Raw genomic sequence first — 11661 nt, forward strand, 5'->3', positions numbered from 1 at the left:
GTGGCGCAAGAACCGGAAGGATCTACTGTACCTGAACACGACCCACCTGAAACATGGCCATACTTATCTAAGGATGAAGTGGCTGCATTAGAAAATTTTTGATTATATGTTTTATTTTGTTAGCACAGCTTAATAAACGAATAATGCATACTAGTATTTATTTTGAGACTTTAAGGAATTATTTAGCTTTATTTCTTTGGATCAATATTAGCGTAGAATAAATATCATTATAGTATAATGGTATAATAAATGAATAATTTTAAGGTTTATTTTATTTTAAGGATTATCAAGATTTATAAATGCTTAGTTGATTGGTGTTATGTATTATGTATGTGTGATTGAGATTATGGTGGACTTTATATTGAATGTAAATATCACATATGATTAAACTGATTAAAGAATTAAGTTAATATACTTTGTGTATAAGTTACGAACCAAAACTCGGGTCTGAGGGTGCACACTCTGTACCCGGATTTTGGGGCGTGACAGTGAGTCTCTGCCCAGCTGGGTTGGTGACGAGCCAGCTGTCAAGGAAGTGGGTGTCCAGTCCCATATCGGAAAGGGAGAGCCTAAGATCTTCGTCTATATGTGGGGCTTCGGCCTTCAAGGATAAGACGCGTTTTGCGGGTGGTTCGCTAACTGCTTCCACCTGCGAGAACAAAGCCGTGAAGGTGGACATTGTGCCAGCCAAAGCGGACAATATCTTACCGGAGGGGTCGGGGTGTTACAGGTATTTAAAGAGAAGCATAGATCAAACTAATTTAGGCAAGCTGACTAAAACATTAGCATGATCTAGCCGTTAGGTGGGCCAAACATATACATTTAGTTGTTCAACTGTTGGCAGTCAGTTTTTATGGTGTGGCCAAGTTGATTAGTGGACCAACTAGATTTTTAAATTGGATCATCTTCATGGTGAAGCCCACTGTTTGAATGGGCGGGATGTCCAGTGTGTAAGGCAAAAGGCATTAAAAAAAAAAAAATACTCTTCTTCTTCCCTTTTCAGTCTCCTCTCTCTTCATATTCAATTGGAGGAGACGGATCATCTGGTCAAAGAAATTCAAATATTTTTGCTCATGTGGGACCACCTTACCACTTTTCTCAATGTCAAGGCCAGTTGCGCCCTAAGAAGTTTAAATGATAGGGCCTTCAATCACCACTATTTCTAGAGTATGGTCCACCTGAGATTTGGATCTTCATCATTCTTAGGATCATGCCCTAAAATGATATGGAAAAATAGATGGATGGCATGGATACATAATAGATACATTAAAATGGGCCCCACGGTAAGGGCCACATGAGGTGGGGGTCTCATCTAATCCGCTCCCTTTGAAATAATGGTTAGATGTTTTGAAGGCTTTCGATCAAATTAGCCCCCAACTATCTTAAAATAGCCTTAAAAAATTGCTTAAAACAAACCTTTGAGACCCTTTACAACTTTAAGACTTTTTTTGTACCGTTTTACCTTTCACCTCATACTGCCATTGAGTTTCTCATTGCCTAAAGGTAGAGGTGGGCATTGAGTCAAGTCGACCGGATTGGGTCCAACTCGACTCGGTCTGAAACTTTCAATACACCGACCCGCACTCGATCCGATTTGGGATCGAGTTCGAGTCCTCTAACTTGATCCAATCCATTGAACTGCTAGCCTGACCCGAACCGAGTCCGACTCAGTCAGGGAAACCGAGTCGAATTGGGTCAAGTACGGTTCGGATCGAATCTTCTATTTTAAATTATTTTTTTGCAGTGTGGTTCACTTGATCTTTAGATTTGTCTTATTTTTCGGCTAAAGCCTTAAGATAAGCCCGCCAAATGGATGGACGGTTTGGATATAACACATACCTCATGATGGGACCCACAGAACTTATTGATGTCAATTGTATAGAGATTCCCTCAAAATCCGCAACGCGCGGTGTTTCTTCGGAATAAACGCTGATTGGCATCTTCTTACCTGGGTATCGGTTCGGTGCGCAAGTCACGGCGTTGGAACCGCGGCGACGACGCGTTCGCTATGATACAACTTTCGGATCAAGCCGATATCGGTGCGCGGGACCTAGCTTAGGATCGTGCGCAAACACCGAATACGGTGCGAAGGTTGCCGGAATTTGACCGGAAGGACCGCGGAAGCTAACGGAATGGTACGGATTAAGACACGGGTCTTACACTACATGAGTTCCGTATACAGCATATTTTTGGGATATCCCATAATTTAAAGGGGACCCATCAAATGCACGGTGTTGATGTTAAACACGCATCACTGTGGGGCCCACATAGCTCGACCTCATGGGAAGTTCCCATGAGCACAATGCATAGAACCATTACACGGTGTTATGACAGTCTGGCATAGCTCGGTGCTTGATGCACCTCGAGCCATGAGCTGAGGCGAGAGGACGGATTGACTACTCCCCCTGGTGGTTGGTGCTCTGTGGACCCCACCATGATGTGTTTATTTCATCCATGTCGTCCATCTATTTTTCTAGATCATTTTATGGTCTTAAACCAAAAATGAGGTATATCCCAATCTTAAGTGGAGAACATTACAGGAAAAAATGTTGAATGAACATTGTGTGGATTGGATCCATTCGGATCGGATCAGTCCGGATTGACCACGATCTGAACTCAATCCGATGCACGATCGGATCTGATTGATCCTACTCGAACTACACAAATCTAGGCCTTCGGTTCGGTTCGGTTCGGATAGGGTCGGATCCGTCGGATCGGGTCGGTTTCTGCCAGACTCTACCTAAAGGCCCTCCTTTCTACCAAATGGTAGTGAGTCCCCTTAACGTTCATTCAGAAATTGTTTCCTCCAATGTGGTCTACTTGTGATGCGTTTTTCCCTCAAACTTGGTCTGAACCCACGAAATTAAAACCTCTTCCACATAAATGGGATGGATTCCCCTCATGCTAAGCCGGTGGGCCATAAACAACGCACCTCAGATCCCCATGTAAAGGGTCTGTGTCAGCAAGGCTGTAACCCTACTTTTTATATTTTCCGCTTGTTATCTTTTTGTAAGGAGGTGACCGCCACTATTGGAAGCTTCAACTGTATGAAACAACCGCAATCTCCAGCAAAACTCTGGTTATCTTTTTTTCTCTTGGTTTATTGAGACAATGGAGATAATGGAGTTTGTGGAGATAATGCCTGATGAAGATAATGGAGTTTGTGGAGATGGAATTTGTGGAATGGAGTTTGTGGAACAAAGGTTGTGTAATGGAATTTGTGGAGATGTGTTCACACCCCAAGTATAGGATTGTAATGCAGTAATAATCTCGGTAAGATCGAGGTTGAATCCACAGGGACTGAACCTTGTACGTAATCTGAAAGTAACTAGAATCAGAACTAGAAGAAGATGAAATCTAAATCAAGTGACTATAAGAGAATAATGGTGAAATATTAATCTAAAACTAGGGTGTCAAGGATCCACTTGTAGAGATTAGGGAGATCTATGCTTAATTCATGACACAACTGAATTTAGAGTCCCATCTTCATCCAGTTGGAAGATATAATTATGAAAATCAAATCTGAACTTCCTTTGATCTAGTTTTTAAAGAGATGAAAGGTATGAGAATTATAGTTGATTCTATCATAAAACCATGCCCATGAGACAAAGTAAACAACAAAATTTAGCCAATCCACATCCAATCTAAGAGAATCATGAACATTAGAAAGAGTTTCATCATCCAATCATGCCCAAGAGACGATGGTGAACAACAGGGCTTCTTAACTTCACAACCTCTATAATGAACACAACATGTTCAAAGCTATCGATGATCCATTGTAATTTAAGTCACAGCAAACCATTAAAAACTGAAATCATTCCTATTAATCAAACTAGAATTCAAAGAGAGTTTAACAAAACACAAATCAAATCCATAGAACCACCCCATCATGCTACAAGCTTCACCTCTTAGCCCTAGCTAAGAGGTTTAGCCTGACATGGTCATGCTACAACTAGGAAAAGCATAAACAAATAAAAACAAAGAAAGAGGGAAGAACTCCTGAAAAACCGGCTGCACTCCACGTCTCTCTCTCTCTCTCTCTCTCTCTCTCTCTCTCTCTCTCTCTCTTCTTCACATGTGTAAGATCGTCCCCCCACTCTCTTTCTCTTCTCCTTTTATAGCAGCAAATGATGGCGGTGGGTGGACGTCGGTGGTGCGTAAGCTAGTTACGCAGAAGGAATTACGCAGCAACGTTTTCGTTTGTTTTAACTTTGGGAAGTCATATTTCTAAGAGAATGAAATCCGACCACATGAATGTGGTCGAAATCATCTTCTCCTTTGTTTGGACCGTCTGGATCGGTGATCCAACCCTGACCGTGATCGCCGGATCGTCCAGATCCTCCGGTTTTAACGGATGTGCGCAGCCTGCGCAATACATCTTGCGCCGATTCTTAGTGGGGCCCACTTCGGCTATCTTGTGATAAATCCATGCCATCCACCGGATTAATCTCGGAATTTAGGTTAGGAAAGGGTGGTTTTGGCTGTCCTTTGATGCGGCCCACCTGATCAATCTTACAACTGTTCAACCTACGTTGGAATGGTTGGAACGCCATTATCGCTGTATTTTTGAAATTCTGTCACCTAAGATTTGGTAATATGGACGGTTAGAGTTCAATGGACGGTCTAGATTAATCATCTGGACCGAGATAGTGGGCCATCTGCACCATCCGCAGTCCCCTGTTTGAGAGGGCTGTTTGAATCCAAACAGAGTTGGGTCAACGTACGCTGACCGACTCTGTTTGGTCTAGTGCACATCTGATGCACGTGAACGGTGTGCATGCACTACAAGTGGGGCCCACTTGTGATTCCTGAGAGAAATCTACTCTGATCATTATGTTTTCCATCTAATTTAAGAGGTTGAGACTAAAGTTGAAGTATATCTAGATATCAGGTGGGCCCCAAATCATTGCTATGTGGTCTGATCTGTCCGTTAGGCCAATTTCACAAAGATCCAATGACTGAAATTTTATGTGTACGGTTAATTTCAGTTTCGAACTAAATGGATGGTGGGAACCCCATGATCTTGCATTCTAGACAATTTTCGGGCCCGTTTAACGTGAGTGGCCTGATTTTCTCAGATTTCTGGCATGTAATTTATTCGATCTCGGTCCCTTGAAATCTGTCTCTTGCCTTGATGACTTCAGAGCATTAAATCCATGCTTTTAGTACCCTTTTTCTGTCCAGGCTCCTAAATACACCCTACATCACAAGCACGATTAAAATAGAGTGTTAAACGGTATCATGCTCGTAGAATCAGGTAATAAATGGGGTCTAATATGCAATATCAGACTCTCAACAAGATGTACACATGGCCCTGCACCTTTGACCTTGTATGGCTCGTTGATGTACATAGGGCCTACACCTGTGACATTCTCTGGCTCGCTGATGTACACATGGCTCCCACCTGGGACACATGGCTCGCCAATGTGCACAGGGCCTGCAACCGGGACCTCTACATCGCCAATGTACACATGGCTTGCGCCTGGGGCACATGGCTCGCATCCAGGACACATGGCTCGCTAATGTACACATGGTGAGCCCCATGTCCATGTGCGAGCCATCTGTACCAAGTGCAAGCAATTTTAACATCGGCGAGCCAGTAAAGGTCCCAGGTTTGAGAATTGAGTACATAGGCAAGCTGTACAAGGTCTCAAGTGCAGGCCATGTGTACATCGACGAGCCACAATGGGGTCCCAACTATGTGTACATCGCCAAGTCACAAGGGTCATATGTCACGCCCTGAAATTCGGTACCCGAGTTGGTCAGACCCAAGTCCGAATCCCAGGTCATGATTTAATATTAAACATTCATAACTATACTTAATTAATCTCATTACAATAACAACGTTCATCAAATACAACCTTTAACTATTACAGCCTAAACTTACTTCTAAATTCTTATTATACACTGTTTTTTCTATCGGTACAAATAAAAGATAAGTAAATTGATGATTAGATCTTCACTCCACTTTGTCCTTGACTAAACTCTGATGCCCTGAAACACTGTTATTTGGATATGAGCACAACCGCTTGTGGGATCTTATCCAACCAAATCTGAAATTTCTAGATTTATATTAAACAAATAAATAATAAAATTACTTTCTTGAAATTTAAAACATGAATCGAAATATTGAATATTAAATATGACATGAATGCGATATTGGAATCATAAAGACGTACTAAATGCTACACTATCATGAATTCAATAATAAAATTAAATAATCATCACATCTTACAACACCGTACTTAGGTGTATGGTTACGTTGCATTAACGCCCACACATTGGTACCGCGTGGTGAGAAACTCATTTATACGTTAGCTGGTCAGACTACTGCTCCAGTTGTACCTCTGATGTATGTCCGCGCACATAATTTACTCATACGCCGTACACAAAGGAGACTCTGAATGATCCAACGGGTTCTAGGGTCTTTCACCCAAGGGACACGATTGCCCTATTTGCTAGCTTTAGGGTCTCTCACCCAAGGGACACGATTGCCTTACTTACTGGCTTTAGGGTCTTTCACCCAAGAGACACGATTGCTCTACTTGCTAATACCACAATCATTTCCTCATTTTTCTTTCTTTTTCGATAATTCCGTAATCAGTAGAGATGAATGCATGTCATGAATTATTCCAAAATTAGTAGCGAAATAATTTAATTATTTAAATCCTGATACAACAATGCAAGTTCTATACAAATGTGTAGAAATTCGATGCCGTAAAAATTCAATTCCTGAAATTTACTGAAACATCAAGCTATTTTCTTTGCCCTTTTAAAAAAAAAAAAAAAAAAGAAAACCAAAATTTAGAATCAAATTAATTAATATTATTTTAAACCAATTAATTTAAATCAATTACTTTAATACAAATTTAAGGTTTAAGTCTTAACACCAAATTTCACAAATAAAAGTTAGATTAACATCTAACTCTACAAGTTAATCAGATTCAGTAAATGCTAAAATTTAGAAAAGTATATATTAGGTATAAAGGAATTTGACAATATTAATTTAAAGTCACTATGTCAAAAAAATAAATTTCAAAAATACATAAAATCAGAAAGTTCAGAAATGGAGGATAATCACCCACCTGATATTTGGACCGTCGATTTCTGGACTAAACCATACGCCCACGACCTACTTAGCGTCGCATGCTAGACCTGACCTACACTTACGCTCTCAATGAGTTTCTCCCACTAACACAGCACATAACATTAACTTGCTGTCTACATTCGTTGGATGCGTGAGAAGTTGAGTTTCAGGACACTATCTACCAAAAGAAAATAACACCTAAGTGGTCTATTTGATGAATGGTTTGGATTTCAGGTTAGTCTATTTAACCATGGTTGTTTTCAATCAAGGTTTTCTACTGTTCGTGCTGGTGGGCTGATATGGTATGTAAGATGAATCAGTGTTTTACAATCGAAAATATCAATAATATAAATTTTTATTTCTAATTAATAATTTTACATATCATTTTGTTAAAACTTTAGTAATTCAAATACTTAAATAAAATATTATTTTTACTATTATTTAATTTATGAATTACAATGAAATAATGTACAAGAAATTTTATTTAAATTCTAACTTTAATTAAATTATTATTTTTACTTAAATAATGTTAAATATTAGCATAAAAATATTTATTATTTTTATTCACTAAATTCTAAAATTAAAAATTTTATTTTATTTATCACATAAACTTAACAAATACATACACACACATATGTGTGTGTGTGTGTCTATATATATATATATTAAAATAATTTGATTATTTTATAACAAATTTTAATTTCTCTTTGATAATTCATTGAGAATGTATATTTAGGTTTAATCGATAAATTATTTAAATTTTAATATAAAAAAAAATTTATAACAACACGCAATATATATAGATATATATATATATATATATATATATATATATATATATATATATATATATAAAAGTTAAAAATCTAATATTAGACTTTATTAAAATTTTAATTTAATAAAGTTTTAAATATACATTAATCACTAGAATTTGAAAATAAACAATGTACAATAAATTTTAGTTTCAATTTCAAAATTTTGAAAATTTTCTTAAACTTAAGTTCATTTAAATTTAATTTAATTAACTCTTCAAATTTTAGAATTAAAATTTGGATTTTAATATTTATAGAACAAAAATTATTACACTGATTTCTATAATATAACATTAATAATGTAATTAAATTATTATTTGATAATTTAAAATTTATTATTATTATTATTATTTTTAATCTAAAAATTTAAATCTAAATTCAAAATTTTATTATTATTTATTTTTAAATCTAAATTGAATAAAGTTAAGGAAGATATTAATTTGGACTTTGGATACTATTATTATTATATAAATTATTTGTTACAACATTATGTCAGTATGATTAACCTTGTTTTATAATTGACTATCTAAATTAATAAATTTATTTTTGTTTGATACATTTAATAAATTATTATATTACTTTTATGTTAAATTGTTAATATCATCATTTACATAATTTTTTAAAAAATAATAAATTATATTTATTACAACTTTTATATATTATCAAATAAAACTTTTCTATTTTGTTACTTATAACATAATCATATAAATAATATTAAATACTTATGTATTAATTATGGAATATAATGTTATCTTACACATGTTTACTTTAATTATGTTATATATTTTGTCATTTTTTTTTGTAACCTACAATTATATTGTATTACTATTATATTATTATGAAACATAATATTTATATCTTACTATACCTTAATGATCTTATAAACCTTTTTATTTTATTATATATCTTATTATATATCATATTAATACTGATTACATATTACAATTATATAATTTATAATTTGTTATTATTATTATATATTTTTATTTTATTTTCATAATCATATTTGCTTATATATACTTATCAATCTTACATCACTTATATTCACAATTTTGCATAATGAATCATCAATACTTTAAATAATTAATTATATGCTCTGTTTGTACTGTAAAATATTGTCAGATATTATAATTTATTTGAAATTAAATTTAATAATTTTTTTAACAAAACATTTAAGAATTAATAAAATAATCTTAAATAAACTATTTATTTTATTCTGTAAATTTATTTTATTTTATTTATATATAAATTATTTCAATATTAAATATTTTAAAAAATAAAATTGAAATTTCTAAATGAGTAGATTCCCTACATAAAAAAATAATAATTCAACTGACAATAATATTTCTACGAAATTTTGGATTAAATAGACATAATAATAACTGAAAATGATAAATTTCAGGTTAAGATCACCTACTTTAAAATCTGATGATCCGGCCCCGCTTTAATCTCTCTCTTGATTCACAGAGCTCTCTCTCTCCCTTACTTAAATTTTTTTTTTTTAATTTGATTGATTCCTTCGATTCTTTCTCTCTTTTTTTTTTCTTTTTATAAATGGATGCATAATGGAATGGAGGAGTGAGAATTACGGGACGGTTTCATGTAGTGGGAGGTTCGGCGGCCATTACCGCAAAAAAAGGAAGGAAAGTGGAGAAAGTGGTTTAGTCGTGCGGAAGATATAATTTTTATTTTTTTATTTTATTTTTATTTTTTAAGATATGGTGGGTCCCACTAACAATAATTTAAATCTACTCCGTCCATCATCTCAGCCTGGCCAAGAGAAGATATAAGGCTAAAAAATGAGGTTGATCCGAAACTCAGGTGGGCCACACACAAGCGGACGATGGGGTTGGTTCCCACAAAAAATGGGTTGTTTTTTATTTTTATTTTATTTTTTAACAACAATCTAGTGATTAAGATCAGATTAATCTCAGTGCACAATCAATAGTTGATGTCAGCTAGATTTGGATTAGTTAATAATTAAACACGTGATCTTAAGTATATAAGTTGAGAGAGTGCATTATAAATAAACTTATATATATTCTACCAAAATCATGTAATCATTAATGACATTAATTAATAGTTCGCACTAAGCAAAACGATTACACATATCAACGGTCACAATTTACATGAGCCGGTAGATGCATGTGTGCATGGGTGCGTGGATGTATGCATGAGTCTATGTGTGTATACTCCAATGAAGGCAATTGTACATACATATATGTGTACGCGCGTGTACCAAAATCCTGGGTCATTACATCATAGTTGCGAGCAATCTATACACCCAACTGCGAGCCATGTGTACACCTAACTGCGAGCCATGTGTATACTCAGCCTCCTCTCCCTTTATATTTAATTGGAGGAGATGACCCATTTGGTCGTATGCCGGATGGAGAGATGCCGAACCCCCCTCGTGGGCTCGTGGGCCCCAAATCACATGGGCCGCCCACCTCAAGTGTGTCCCTGCATCCCACGGGCTACCCCACTCGAGCCCGTTGTGAAATGCCTCTACATTAATAAAAACAATGAATATACAACGGACCAGATGAAAACCCGAAAGGGCACCGGGGGTAAGCAGGTACGACTGTTAAGGGACAAGTAAGATCAAATACTACATGGTGAAAACCTAAAATGTCATCACATGTAAAAATGACGATCATACCGGATATGGCAAAAATCTGAGAGGGCAAAAATGCTTAGATAAAGAAAGGAGAAAAAAAAAGAAAAAATCACAAATCTTGGTAGGCATAACCTATTTGAGATAAATATGACAATTACAATGTTTCAAGATCCTTCAACCATGCTCAAACAAGCTGGCAGAAAAAGCTTTCCTTTCATTCCTTCCGTAGATTTTTTCTTGAAAAAATTTAAAATGGTGCACATGCATATAAATAAATGAACGCCTAGCAAAAAACAATATCCATCTTTGCATGTTGCATCAATCAAGTCAATAACGCTTCTCCGAAATGTCAAATTAAGCAACAACCTCACCCCATTGCCTATGTGATTGTTATTGGGGGCCGTTGCACAAAACATTAGGATCTAGCCTCCCAAAAAACACCAGAATTATGAGATAATAAAGCAATAAAATAAATCAAAGCACAAACTACACGACACAAGAAATTTTTACGTGGAAAACCCTCGAAGAGGTAAAAACCATGGGACCTAGTCCAGAGCAACAATTTACCATGAAGTAAAACGTTACAACCGATCACAAGCACACACCGCTTGGATCAAACATTCTTCACTCATGCAAGAGTGGATAAACAATAAGAGAATAATGAAAAATGAAGATATCTCACCGATCACGAGGACGTAGAATCGCTGAGACGTCGACTGCGAAATCTCCCTTCCACAAGCTTCCTCTCTCTCACCTTGGTCGTGAAAACCCTTAACAAAATATCTTTAGAAAGCCTTCTCAATGCCCTAGAAAAGCCCTAGGGACCCATATATATAATTTATGCAACTTCTTTTTCGCACCTTTGTGAAACCGCCTCTAATTTACGCAGTCTGCACAAAATTCGTGCAAATCTGCGTAACCCTTGACTAGTCGAGCCAGGGCCTCGACTGGTCGAGCCAGGGCTAAGTTCGCCGGACTTTGAGTCGAGTGACCCTCGACTAGTTGAGCAGTCCACTCGATTGGTCGAGCAGTGCAGTGAAATACTCCAATTTTCAATTGACTACACTATCTCTCCTCTGAACTGAGGAGAAAAACCTCATCAAGTGTCACTCACTCTACTCCAACACTACAATCATTTAATT

The sequence above is a fragment of the Magnolia sinica genome, chromosome 3, assembly GCF_029962835.1.
Source record: "Magnolia sinica isolate HGM2019 chromosome 3, MsV1, whole genome shotgun sequence".
NCBI lineage: Eukaryota > Viridiplantae > Streptophyta > Magnoliopsida > Magnoliales > Magnoliaceae > Magnolia > Magnolia sinica.